The sequence below is a fragment of the Polypterus senegalus genome, chromosome 1, assembly GCF_016835505.1.
Source record: "Polypterus senegalus isolate Bchr_013 chromosome 1, ASM1683550v1, whole genome shotgun sequence".
Classification (NCBI taxonomy): domain Eukaryota; kingdom Metazoa; phylum Chordata; class Cladistia; order Polypteriformes; family Polypteridae; genus Polypterus; species Polypterus senegalus.
Genome location: NC_053154.1, coordinates 159,542,378 through 159,556,908, shown reverse-complemented (window position 1 = coordinate 159,556,908; position 14,531 = coordinate 159,542,378).

Below are 14,531 nucleotides of genomic sequence, written 5' to 3'. Positions count from 1 at the left end.
CCCCAGCACAGTACATTTTAACAAGACTGTGATGTTAGGAGAAACAATGTAACCTGCAACAGTACAGTACATACTAAACAAAAATGTTAATCAACACACTACAAAACAGGCTAATCAAATATCACCAGCCATCATAATGTGCTTTTTGGGCTTCACTGAGTTTTGCACGTTTTGACACAAAGACTTTATGATCTGTAATACATTTTGCTTGTTAAGCAGTGTTAAGCCACTAACAATCTAACCTGTCAAATTACTTGTTCTTTTTCCACACTGATCCCATTATGTGTCCCCATAGAAGGTCAATTAACCTCCTAGAGCTCAATTGTATGTATCATTTTGATTCCAGAGTGGACTGATCAACTGGTACCCTTTCAATGCTGGCACATTGTCTTCCACCCAATATTACGGGAAATGTCCTGGCTTCAGGCAGTCCTTAACTAGATTTAATGAGTATGAGAATGCAATAAATTGATGGAGTCACCATGCACTTATAAGGAATCTTAAAAAATGAATCGGGTCAGATCAAGCGATGCCACTCGCCCTGAAACACTGATTCCTTTTGCAAATAGAAAAAAAAGAAGATGAAAGCAAGACACAGTCAAGCAGATCATACAGAAGGCTGTCTCCCTAATACTGCCAGAGTGGACAATTGCATGCCTTGCAACCAATTGACAGGGCAGGGTTGCAAAAGATCAGAGTAGGGGCTTTTATGGTAGGAGAGAAGATTTTCTTAGCATGTTACCATAAATCACTAGTATAAGACAACACCCAACATAAAGACAATGTTTTTGGCTCTTGATAGTGTTTCTTGATAGGAGTGAAGGTCAACCAAATAAGATTCCATAAGGATCTATGTATGTGAATGAGAAGGAGGACACAGACATGGCTCAGAGTGAATGCCCATTGATAAAACTCAAGGTCAGGAAGAAACACTCCAGCATTCTATTAACAAATAAGTTAATTTGTTTTAAAAAAATCTGCATTTACATATGCACCAGTTCTGTATTTATTAATTAGTGTAATTTATACATGTATTTTAACTGAGAATTGTTCACAGTGCTGTGCACCTGCACTAAGTGAAGAACACTACACAAAAAAAATTAGTTGTAAGTTGTATTAAACTGGAATGTTTAAGGGATGAACTCTTTTGCCATTCCATAAGTAAATAGAAAGCAATGGTTTTACTCCGGGCCAGTATCTGGTGAAGGGTGGTAGAGGTAACGTGTAGCTAATGAAGTTAAAATAAGGAACAATATTCATTTTAATAAGTACAATCCAAGACTGAAAAGAGAGGGAGCTTGGATCTACTCTTAACAGAGGCACCAGCATCATTGTGTGTGCAGCGATATTTATGAGAGGCTATGTTTGTAAGAGACGTAGATATATCTATTCCTAAATATCTGATCCTGCAGGACACTGGTATAGAAGGGGGAAGGGAAGTTTGTCGACAGAGATCATTAAGAGGTAGAAGTGAGGATGTAGCTCTGTTTCTTTTAAAATTGGAGAAAGGTTTGAAGACTTAAGAAGTTTACAAAATGGGAGGTATCAGAAGGAGCAACACCTAAACAGAGTGTAATATCATTTGCATATAGGGAGATTAAATTGTTAGAATTACGGACTGTAATGGGAGTAAGCAGCTTAGAATTGCATGTGGCTATGGCTAGACATTCAAGAGATAAATTAAAGAAAAGGGAGACAGAGGACAGCCCTGTCCACAGGAGGAGAAATGGTGGAATTAGTTAGGACAACTGAAGAGTGAGATGGCTTTAAGGTTGGTTTTGATTAAATTGATATATGCTGGCCCAAAGCCCATACTATCCGTAACCTTCCACCAAAAGTGTCAGACCATATTATCAAAAGCATTATTTCCATCATGAGAGAGGCGATCTGCAGGGCTGGTGATGGATGGAGCTGCATCATTGGTACTACATACATTATCAGAAAGCCAAGTGAGAGAGAGTAAATCCAGCCTGGCCCATGAATATTAATGTAGAGATCACCTTCTGAAGCTGGTGTACCAAGATCTTGGACTGCAGTTTTATAGTAGTATTCATAATGGACAGAGGTCTGTAGCTATGGCAAAGTGAAGGTCTTTATCTTGTTTTAGAATCAGAGTTCCGTCTACCATATTAATTGGTGAGTTTAAATGCCTTAGCAAAGATAGATAGGTGGACAACTCGTCCCTAAAAACAGAAAACAATTAAACCTGATTCTTGGTTGAGGTTGAGTTGTGAGTATTAATTCCCTAGGCCAATACTACCTTGATGCAAGGATTTCTCCACAGGCTCCTGTGAACTGTAGTACTGATGAAGTCTCTGTGGGAACACTATCATGGAGTGGCACCAGTACAAACTTTATGAAGGCCTCCACCTCAGCTAAATGAGGCTAGGACTTATCTGACAAAGAGAAAGAGGAAGTGTGTGCAGGAAAGGGGTTTTTCATTATATATTTAGGTAGATAAGCTCTGGCTGTTTTTATTAGCTTTTTTGCATTATGTATACTCCTTCTATTCACTGTCCCTTATATATTTTCAGTGGATTAATAAAACACCCTTCCTTACCCTTATGTGGACTATGCTGGTGTTTTTCTGGGTACAGGGTCAGCTCCAGAGTGCCTCACTTTGTAACACCACTAACAAGCTCTTGATTTTAGTTGTTCCAGACTCAAAAGGAGCTCATCAATAGTGCTTTCCAGAGACACTACTGGACACAACAGTCCAATCAGATAAAACAGGTTTGGTGAGGCCCATTGTGACTCAATCTTAACTGCAATTAAAACAGTGAAAACAAAATTCTCCTTCTTGCATAAGTCTCTCTGCGAGCAATTTCTTCCCTTGTTTTATTCATGACTCACCTTCCCTGTCAGCTGAATGTGTTCTATTGCCGAGTTTAGAAGCCTTTAGTTTTATTTGCCTTCCATGCAATTTCTTTCCTGCTACTTCTGTAACATGATTTATTGTTTGCCATTCAGCTCTGAATATACTGTACTGTGTGAAATATATATCCATTTCCTGAACAGCTTACCTTATTTGGGCTTGCCAGAGATGCCAATGTTTTACCAAGCAGCAATGAGTGAAGATAAGCTGTGCAAACAGTCTGTAACTGTAACTGCCCAGGAAATGACCAGAGATGATTTAGTTGGCTTCTCTGTATCTTTTAAAACACATATTAGGTCTGTGATTAGGTAAGAAGGGATTGATTCAGGGTTTAAACAAAATTTAAAGTTACCAGAAGGCTAGTGACTTTTTATCTGAATATCAGAAGTACAATACAATACAATTTATTTTTGTATAGCCCAAAATCACACAAGAAGTGCCGCAATGGGCTTTGACAGGCCTTGCCTCTTGACAGCCCCAAAGCTTTGACTCTCTAAGAATACAAGGGAAAAAAAAACCTAGTAGAGAAAAATAATGGAAGAAACCTTGGGAAAGGCAGTTCAAAGGGACCCCTTTCCAGGTAGGTTGGGCGTGCAGTGGGTGTCAAAAACAAGAGGGGCAATACAATACAATACACAGAACAGAACACAAGTAACCCTCAATACAGTATAAAAATAAAAATATTACAAGTACGGAGCAGTGACCTTATAAGGTGCATGGAGAGTGGAGAACATCAGAAATCTCAGGAAAAACAGACCATTAATAGAGGACACTTATGACAAGGAGATGGAACTGATGTGGATCTGTATTGGTAGTATAGGTATAAATATAACAACAGTAAAATACAAGTACAGTACAATATGCAGTAAATGACTTCACTACATTATCTTATTTTATTAGCTCTGTCACACATGCACGTCAGATGATCGTCCTCCAGGCTCTTCTAAGGTATGTACTTCCATCCCGGGTCTGAAGGGGGTGCTAACGCTATCCTTATCTTCTGTTTTACCCTCCACAGTCCCGAGAAGTCACCCAGTGAGGCCAACTGACTCTGGCCCTTCTGGTTCCCCTGCTACATATCCTGTGGTTCCCAGAAGGAGCCATCACTTGTTACAAGAAGACACCGCAGGACGGCGCTTCTTCCCATCATGGCTATCACTGACTTGCCAGCTGAGAAAAGGTTCATCACTCTAGGACCCTGACTTTTGTTTGTTTAGCACTATCGAGTGCTCATTTTTGTTTGAACTATTTTCTTAATTAAACTAGGTTGGCACCCCAACATTTTCTCTTAGTGGACCTGCAGTTCCTTCCAATGACCACAGCTCTTATTGTATATTTGTGTATGTTACCAAAACCTTCTATTTTAATACCTCTATCTGTATTACTGAATGAATAATCTAACCTGCAACTGTAACTAATTTTCTTCACTCTCTTTTTAAGTAATGTCTCTAAAGTTAATGATTGTATGGGTACAGCACCACATCTACATCTTTTGTAAGTTGATTGTTGTATTCCTCATTTCACTAGAAATATTTGTGAAATTAAAGAGAAGACTTAGAAATGGTTTGACATTTTCAAATTTTCCTTCAAAAAAGTTCACAAAGAATGATTTTCTTTGTATTATTATTAAATTAGATTCTAAATTTAAATGAATAGGCATGGAAATTAGTTGTAAGAGGAAAAAGTTATGCAACTTTTGGGAACAGTAAAATAAGCAGTAATACCTCATTACAAAGGTTATAAACAAAGTAAACATTCTTTTTTGACAGATGTGTGTACTCTTGCATTTCTTAGGCAATTTTCAGAATCTTTTCTCTTTTCTCTCTGTTGCAGTGAAGGGCATTTATTTAGGGAATATGGAGAACATCAGGTAAGACATTTTATGTTTTTTTTATTAATTACACTTAGGTTCATTATTTTGGTACATTATTGTTTATCAAGATTCCAGAGAAGAGCAACACTAGAAAGTAATACATTATAATCTGTAAATGTAATAACATTAATATTACTACATGAGCAGAAAATTATGTTATATATAAATGTCTATGCGTGGAAGTGTGTGTGTCCGTCTGGCCTGGAAGTGAGAGGTAAGACAGGGTAAGGGCTCCACCACCGAGGAAACAGAAAACTTGCTTAGCTGCTAATAACACAAGCGATGTAAGCACATAAGCAAAACGAATCCTCCTAGGAGAGAGATGCCCAGAGTAGTTCCTTTCAATTACCTGACATCTCTATTTCAATTTTTTTCTGACGATTTCAATAGTTTCTAGGACACTGGGCTATTTACAGCATGGGCTTACACAGCTAGTATATATAATAGTGCAGAAGCACAATAAGTATATACAATTACGAGGGTGTGTTGAATTGCAATAATACCTCATATTAAATATGTTTGAATTAAACGTTGTGACTGAAATGAGATCTGAGTGTTGAAAAAATGGACAAACCCATTACTATTAAAGGGGTCATTGGTATTAAAGGAAGAGTGCTGTCAGCAACTATCCCGTATAAGTGATTAAACTGCAAAGACTATGGAGACTGATTTTGAAGGCGAGAATTTGGAGGTGACACAGTGGCTCAAAAGTTTGTTCTTTCCCACCTCACCCAACAAGCTCCCAACTCTTGATGAGCAAAACAATTTGAACAAAATTGAATTTGCAATAAAGTTCAGTGTTTTGCTTTGCAAACAAATTTGTAAAACAAATGACACTTCACTTCCATTGACACAAGAAAAATGTGTCTATTTTCTGTCTGAAGGCATTTTCATTCATTAACTCTGCAAAAGTCTGCCTATCATTTAATATTTAATTAGTGGAAACTCCCTGTCGACTGACATTTGAGCTTGAGTTTTTAACACATTGACAGCTCAATGTAAATCAAATGTTTTTTTTTTTCTTTGGTTATATTCTTGAATAAAAGTGCACATGTTTATTTGATATTTGGACTAAAGTCTTCACACATTATACACTTCATATCATTATTAGTATAACATGGAAAAAGTTGCTGCTTTAGGTATTTCTTCAGCATTTCCTTTCATCCTTCAATTACCCAGATCTTTGTAGAAATGGAACACACATAAAATGCATGTATTCCAAATAACACCATACTGTATTATTTACCCTATACAACTCCATGCATCTCACCTCACACACAGATAAGGAGCCTTGGCTTGAGCTGGGAGAACTTTTTGGCCACGAATCGAGCTCCGTCAAGGTGGGGGATGGGATAGCAGGCTGTTTCCTGCTTCTGCTGATCGACAAATTTACAAAACAAAAGACGCTGATAGAGAGGTGTGAAGGGATTTAAGGTGGGCCGGGATTATGAGTTTTTTCGTAGGCTTCAGGAATTCTAGTGTTAAGCAATCACAAGATAATTTGAAAATAAAAGCCATGATACCTTGTACTTCTCACCATCATTTGTAGAAGACATACAATACAAACTTAAGATGCTGTGTATGTAATGCTAAAATGGCTATTGCATCGCGTGGATCAAGGCAATTGTTGCCACGATCCGATTTATCACCTTGTCACAGATCAGCACTGCAGCCCTGTTTACATAGCCACTTATGCAATAATGGCATTTTTACATACCCAAAGCTGTCTTCTTTCAAATAATTCATAAGTTTCCATGTTGTCTTCTCTCTTTTGCACACTTATAAACTGTGGCGAGCAGCGCTTCACAGATGAATTTGTTAGCTTTTATCAAAGATCTCACTGATGTCATGCCGCATACAGCTAAAAGCTCATTACCATTGGATAGCAGAGTTTTAGCCTATTCTAATGATGTGTAGTTTTCTATGATTGGCCATTCATTGAACATATCACAGCTGTGCAGAAAAGACAGGAATTAAAAGGCTTCTGTGATAGCTCATCTTTACACATCATTAGGTGCAAACCTTGAGTCAGGTATTGATCACAGTTTTGACAATACTGAGAATGATGTGTTTGATGTAGGCCTTGAGGCTATGCTTGATTTGTAAGTACTGCTTTTAGTATAATTTTGAAGCATGCAGTTTTTCAGTTAAAGTATCATGAGTTAAATTTCAATTCCCGGACGCAGACGACTACATGCTCTCCCTATGTTAGTTTACTAAGCAGTGCTTTTTCAATTTCAAGTTAGTGTACAGGCAAGGTTTCTTAACATACCTGTGTGTACTGTTACGCTGTACTTGTGCCCTTTGAAGTTTCATGTGAGGACCCTCTCCCCTTCAATCAAACGTCACTGTAGCACACACAACTCCTCACCCCCACCAAAAGTATTGATTGCACCATGCAATGTTTTTTATCCTGTTACTAATCACACTTGACTACAGACCCCTTCCGCTGAAAGTCAGAAACAAGCATGACTTCAAATGAGAAATGAAATCCAAGTGCTATTCTTGCATTGGGTGGACTGCTCTAACAGTGCTCTACCTTACAGAGATATTGCTGTGGTATTCAATAATGTTATAAAGATGTTTTAAATTGCTGCGAATCACAACTCTGTATTGCCATCAAAGCCTACAATGATATCTTCCTCATAAAATGAATTTGCATAAACTTCAAACACCAACAAACACTGATGGTCAGAGATGGACTTGCCACAGGCTATTCCCAAGACGGTTGCCAAATGTCACTTCCAGCACCCTCTGATGATGTCACTTCTGGTCTCCAGAAGATTACGTCACTTCCTCCCTTAAATCACTTCTGGTTCCTTTTGATGTCGTTGTATCCGTCTGCCAGTTTCTACATCATCTCCTGCCACCTCATTTCCGTCCACCATTTTTTCTTAGTATATAAACGCCATCTTTTGTAATACACATTGTCAACTGCTGTAAAATAGGATTTGATCATTCATTTTGCCTTACTGCATTCTTTTGTCCATAGGACATAATACAGGGATGGCCCCAACTCTTTTTCCTTTGTGGAAGTATTTTTGTTTCATTACAATATATCTACTCTCTATATATAAAATCTTAAGACTAAAAGTGCAATGATTGTATGTGACATTTTATGTCATGTTTTTTGTCACACTTTAAATTGGGCTTATTTTAAAGCCTACATATACACTCACCTAAAGGATTATTAGGAACACCATACTAATACGGTGTTTGACCCCCTTTCGCCTTCAGAACTGCCTTAATTCTACATGGCATTGATTCAACAAGGTGCTGAAAGCATTCTTTAGAAATGGTGGCCCATATTGATAGGATAGCATCTTGCAGTTGATGGAGATTTGTGGGATGCACATCCAGGGCACGAAGCTCCCGTTCCACCACATCCCAAAGATGCTCTATTGGGTTGAGATCTGGTGACTGTGGGGGCCATTTTAGTACAGTGAACTCATTGTCATGTTCAAGAAACCAATTTGAAATGATTCGAGCTTTGTGACATGGTGCATTATCCGGCTGGAAGTAGCCATCAGAGGATGGGTACATGGTGGTCATGAAGGGATGGACATGGTCAGAAACAATGCTCAGGTAGCCCGTGGCATTTAAACAATGCCCAATTGGCACTAAGGGGCCTAAAGTGTGCCTAGAAAACATCCCCCACACCATTACACCACCACCAGCCTGCACAGTGGTAACAAAGCATGATGGATCCATGTTCTCATTCTGTTTACGCCAAATTCTGACTCTACCATTTGAATGTCTCAACAGAAATCGAGACTCATCAGACCAGGCAACATTTTTCCAGTCTTCAACTGTCCAATTTTGGTGAGCTTGTGCAAATTGTAGGTTCTTTTTCCTATTTGTAGTGGAGATGAGTGGTACCCGGTGGGGTCTTCTGCTGTTGTAGCCCATCCGCCTCAAGGTTGTGCGTATTGTGGCTTCACAAATGCTTTGCTGCATACCTCGGTTGTAACGAGTGGTTATTTCAGTCAAAGTTGCTCTTCTATCAACTAAAATCAGTTGGCCCATTCTCCTCTGACCTCTAGCATCAACAAGGCATTTTCGCCCACAGGACTGCCGCATACTGGATGTTTTTCCTTTTTCACACCATTCTTTGTAAACCCTAGAAATGGTTGTGCGTGAAAATCCCAGTAACTGAGCAGATTGTGAAATACTCAGACCAGCCCGTCTGGCACCAACAACCATGCCACGCTCAAAATTGCTTAAATCACCTTTCTTTCCCATTCTGACATTCAGTTTGGAGTTCAGGAGATTGTCTTGACCAGGACCACACCCCTAAATGCATTGAAGCAACTGCCATGTGATTGGTTGATTAGATAATTGCATTAATGAGAAATTGAACAGGTGTTCCTAATAATCCTTTAGGTGAGTGTATATGTGTGTTATCATTCTTTTCAGAATTTATCAAACGTTAATGTGATGTTGTTAGATTTTCAGATTCTAATTCCGTGTTTAAATTATAAACTAAAAAATATCAAGAACTCGTTCTGTGAGACAAGACTTAACCAAGAGTGCCAAGAGATTTAACCACTCCCAAGGCTGGAAATAAAAGATAAAGAGTAGGACAGCTGCTGTACAGGCTTTGTAAATGTTCGAAACGCCGCACGAGCAGGCCAGCAGCTGATAGAGCAAAGAGGAGGTAAATAAAAATGTATTTGTTTCCCATTGTATCACCATTTAAAAGGGGGTTTATTACCATGGGGTGTATTCAGCCCCCCTCTTTACAACGCGAGTGGCAGACTGGCCACAACTAGGGGGCTGGGCACCAAAGGCGCCAGGGGGGCTTGCCCTCCTAGTGTATATATATATATATATAATACACTAACAATTTTTTATTTAGACAAAGCACCTTTAGCATATAGTTGGTAGCAAGCAAATCTTTAGATGATCACATGTTCTTAAAAGGTAAATTAGGAAAATCTAAACTTCATAATGGAATATATACATGGTACTAAGACTCAAGGTCAGAGGCTGCATCCTAGAGAAGCGGCTGCATGCTTTAAACCAGATAGACAGAAGTCAGTATAAAGTACCTTTGTTATACGTGTAATCTTATGGCACTCTTTCATGGATAACTTTAAGCTAGCGCCATCCATTCATCCATCCATTATCCAACCCACTATATTCTAACTACAGGTGTTGTGGGGATCTGCTGGAGCCAATCCCAGCCAACACAGGGCACACACACACACTAGGGACAATTTAGGATTGCCAATGCACCTAACCTGCATGTCTTTGGACTGTGGGGGGTAACTGGAGCACCTGGAGGAGAACATGCAAACTCCACGCAGGGAGGATCAGGGAAGCGAACCGGGTCTCCTAACTGCAAAGCAATTGTGCTACCACTACGCCACCATGCTACCCTCTAGCTGCATCCCTTAATTAAAATAATTTAAAAACCTTGTGAGCCTAAGAGCTAAGATGCTAAAGTGTTATAGAAAGATTTTCTTCAACCCCTACAGCCTAAATCTTGTACCATAGCTTATGCGATACAGAGCAGTGAGTGAGTTCTATGAGTGAGTAGCCTAACAGTGAGTGAGTGATCAACTAAGTTTACTTTTGCATACAGTTTTTGCGAAATTCACGCTAAAATTAGTTTTGCACATGATTTCACAATTGCAGAACTTGCTTGGTAACACTGTACATCCCTTCTAGACTGACATTTTTTTTTCAGAAAAGGGCCTAGATGAAAATAAAATGTTGCAAAGTGTCTTTTTGAAATACAACATGGATAAACTCAACTAATGGGCAAAAAGACATATGTTTAGACAAACACTGAAATCCCAAAGTGTTAAGAAAGAAAAGCTACGATTGTAGCTGAGATCTTGGTTTTGCCAGTGCTCCACCTCTTATTTAAACTTTGTGAGCACTGATCAAGATATCTTCTTGTCAGTCTCAGTGCACTTATTCTGCCTGATGCGAACTGTAGTGTCTGTGTCGACACTTTCACGTGGCTGCAGTTAAGATGAATATATTGAGAAAAAAGGGTTTCATATATATTAAACATCTTTCTTCCTAGTCAATGGCGTGAAATTCACGTGATGTGACACTCTAGGTTTTGCTGTGAATTCAACTTTGCACTTATTGTTGGCTTATCACTTATTAAAAGTTAAAATTAACCCTGATCCAGACCGTGGTGGCTGCCCTGGTTCAAAGCTCTACAGGTTGGAATAAAAGCAGGTTAATAAAGATGAACAACTAAGAGTAATGAGAAATCAGCTGTAATGACAAGGAAGGAGAGAGGCCATTGATATGAAAACAGAATAAAATAGATATCAGGAAACAAAAACAACAAAAAAACAACATAGGAGTCAAACCCTCTGCTAACTCTTAAGATGGAGCCTTTATTGATGTGTGATTGTGTTAGACTCTATTTTGTTAAAAGGCGTTGAAGGTGTTGCGGCCCAACCACAATTTAACTTCATTTTGCATGGTAATCTTAATATTTGCTTTGTAAAGTTTCTTGTTATACTATTTGTTTTGGAAGTTGCTGAATTATTGTTCATTGTTCTTAGCCTTTACATACCAGCCAGCATACCCTAAATTTAATAAGAATGATTGAAGGGAATGGTGAGGTTACCATGATAGGTCTGTCAAGAATCTTACTGTTATATATGTCCTGCTTTGTGAACAAACTATTGTAATGAGTGAGAAGATTTACCTTAAATTGCATCTGTGCTTATGAGTCATTTAAGAAAGGCATGCCATTCTGGAACAACTAGAAATAAAATGAGCAGGTTGTTTTGCTGTTTCAGTTGGAGCAATGCGAGTAGCAATGCTCCAGAGATATTTAGATTTTAAGAAAGTAAAAGTCATTTTATCTCAGTTCATTGCCATCCGCAAAACCAAGGAACTGATTCTTGACATTTGCTGCACCAAAGAGGCTCTATGTCCAGTTCAGGGAGTGGATGTAGAGGTGGTCCACTCCTATAAGCACTTTGGGGTCCACATTAATGACAGGTTGGACTGGTCTTGTAACATGGAGTAACTATATAAGAAAATGCACAACAGGCTCTTTTTCCTTAGGAGACTGTGTGGGAAGTGGCATCCTTCACATTTTCTACAACTCTGTGATGACCAGTGTGATTTTCTACACTGTGGTGTGAAGAGAGTCAAGAGAGGCCCACCAAATCAGCAAGCTAATTAAAATGGCAGGCTCAGTTATGGAATGTACTCTGGACCCCCCTGGAGGTTGTAGTGAAGGAAAAAAAAAACTGGGTGCCATTATCGAAAATGCTGCACATCCTCTCTCTGACACACCAACACTGAGACCTTTCAGCCAACGAATCATTCAGCAGAAGTGTTCATTAAAAGCTGCTGGGCCTTCTTTATAAACAAAAGCAATGCGCCTGCATTAAGCCTCACTGAGACTGTTTCTTTCTTTTTAATTTTCTTGCTTTTAAATCATTTGGGTGTGTGCTCAGACCATATTGTGTGTATATCCATCCATCCATCCATTATCCAACCCACTAAATCCTAACTATATATTTATTTATTTTTCTATCGATTTATGTATTTATTTATTTAAAGAGCTTATGTAACAAGCCAAATTTCTGCCTCGGGACAAATACATTTCTGTCTATGTATCTATCTATCTTACACAAAATCGCATTGGAGAAGTTATATAGGGTGGTCCAGATCTAATTATGCAATTTTCATTACGTTATAACTTATTTAGTGTATTACATAGAAAATCACCCGAAAATCCCTTGGCCATCGAGAAGTGAGCGAACTGATGACATGAAGAATCATCTTTGCACCGAACTGGAATCGTCCCCGCATAAATCAAAGTCATCCAGACGATCTGCGTCTGCATAATTAGATCTGGACCACCCTGTATTGAGCATAGGGGCATGGTCATGCCACTTATTGACTCCATGAGAAAGATATCTGAACCAACATCAACAATGGCAATAGATTTCCATGCCAGTGGTACACATAATACTGAGATTTTGTTGTTATAATGGTAATTCAGTATTGCTGCCATACTTGGTATAGTTCCAGTTCATCGGGAATACAAGGGACAGTCCCACAAGAATGGCTGCTATTTCACACCAAGTGAAATGGCAGCGTTGGGCACTATATACACAGGGCAGCTAACATATATAAGCTAATAGTGATACTGCAGTGAAGCTAATTCAGAGTTGGAGTGGCAGCCCTCTGAAAAAACAGAAAACCGGCTTAGCAGGTTAACCTAGGAGTTTGAACGCTCATATGGCACGAAGGAGTATAGTTTCAACCATGCAGTCCACTTTAAATAACACAACAGTTTGATAAGAGCAGCCCATAATCCAAGTATAGCTTATTGTTTCATTTTAACCTACATTTTCAAAATACTGTTGCGCCGAGATTATTAATGTAAAAGCCTATGAAAAATCTTGATGAGAACAAGCTACATAGATCAATATACTTTGATGCCTCCTATTTGCATTTCCAAAATAATACTATATCTAGATTTCAAGGTTCAGCTATATAACACACTCTAACCCACTGAATCCAACTCACAGTCTTGGAGCCTATCCTACCAGAATTAGGAAGCAGACAGAAGCACACCCTCAACAGGGTGTCATTTCATCACAGAGCCCACTAACCAATACAGGGTCAGTTTAGAGTTTCCAATCAACCCAAAATGCATTTCTTTGGGGATGGAAGAGGAAGATGCAAAGGGACACAGGGAACACACGCAAACTCTACGTAAGAGAATTACAAGGCATGGGATATGAACGCAGGATGATGGATCTGTGAGGCATTGATGATAAACCACTGCACCAAAATGCCACTCAGCATCAAAAACACTGCTTAGAAATGTATTTCATGTATTTATGTGAAAGAAAAAATAGTTCTAAACATTTTTGCGAAAAACTGCTTTCATCCATGGCTTGATATATAGTACTCACCAAGTAACAACTGGCATCTACCCCACTTACTCCCTTCATATTTTAAACAATTCTATTAATTCAACCATCAAACACAGTTTGCTAAAATGATTTATTTTTGAGCACTATCAGTCAGCTACCTGTATATCGCAGCTCTCACAGAGACTGTTATTCAGAAGAAAATTCCATCAATGAATCTTTTGAACTGAAAATAAAAGAGCACCCTTACTTTTAAAAGATTTTAATTTGAATCTTTTCATTTTTCAAGCTTTGTTTTTTTGTCTTAAACATACCTCTGAAACATCAAACATAGAAAACATGTGCTACACAATGAGAACAACACAAAGCGTCAAGAAAAAAATAATATCCCAAACCCTGTTTCATCTCTGGGCCTTCCTATACAGCACCACAATAATCACTGACCTCTTTAAATTCAATATCTTTCTCATGCTTTCTAATCTTGCCTCTCATCCATCCAACAGTCAGCACTTGACCAAATCACCTCGTAACTCAGATTGCAAAAGGCTGCAAGGACATAAGTGGCTTTAAACTCTCCCTACACTCATTTTCAGCCTGGGCCAGAATTACTTTTAGGTTTAGGGTTGAGGCTATAAAGATTAAATTCCAGCAAGTCACACTGGTTCCCCCGAGAACTTATGTAGCCCTTAAACAGACAGGTTGTCGAATTTGAAAGATTCATGCAGTCCCATGTCTTCCATGTGCCGCTACCAAACCAACTGAAAGAAACCAAATGACCCAGGCCAGGCCTCTTGGGTCTCATTTTAAATAGACCATAATGGACACCTATGTTTTGGACCATGTGTCAACCAAGATGTGTCTTTACGCCCCTCTCTCAAAGAATTGTCACACATCTCTTGACACCCTCACT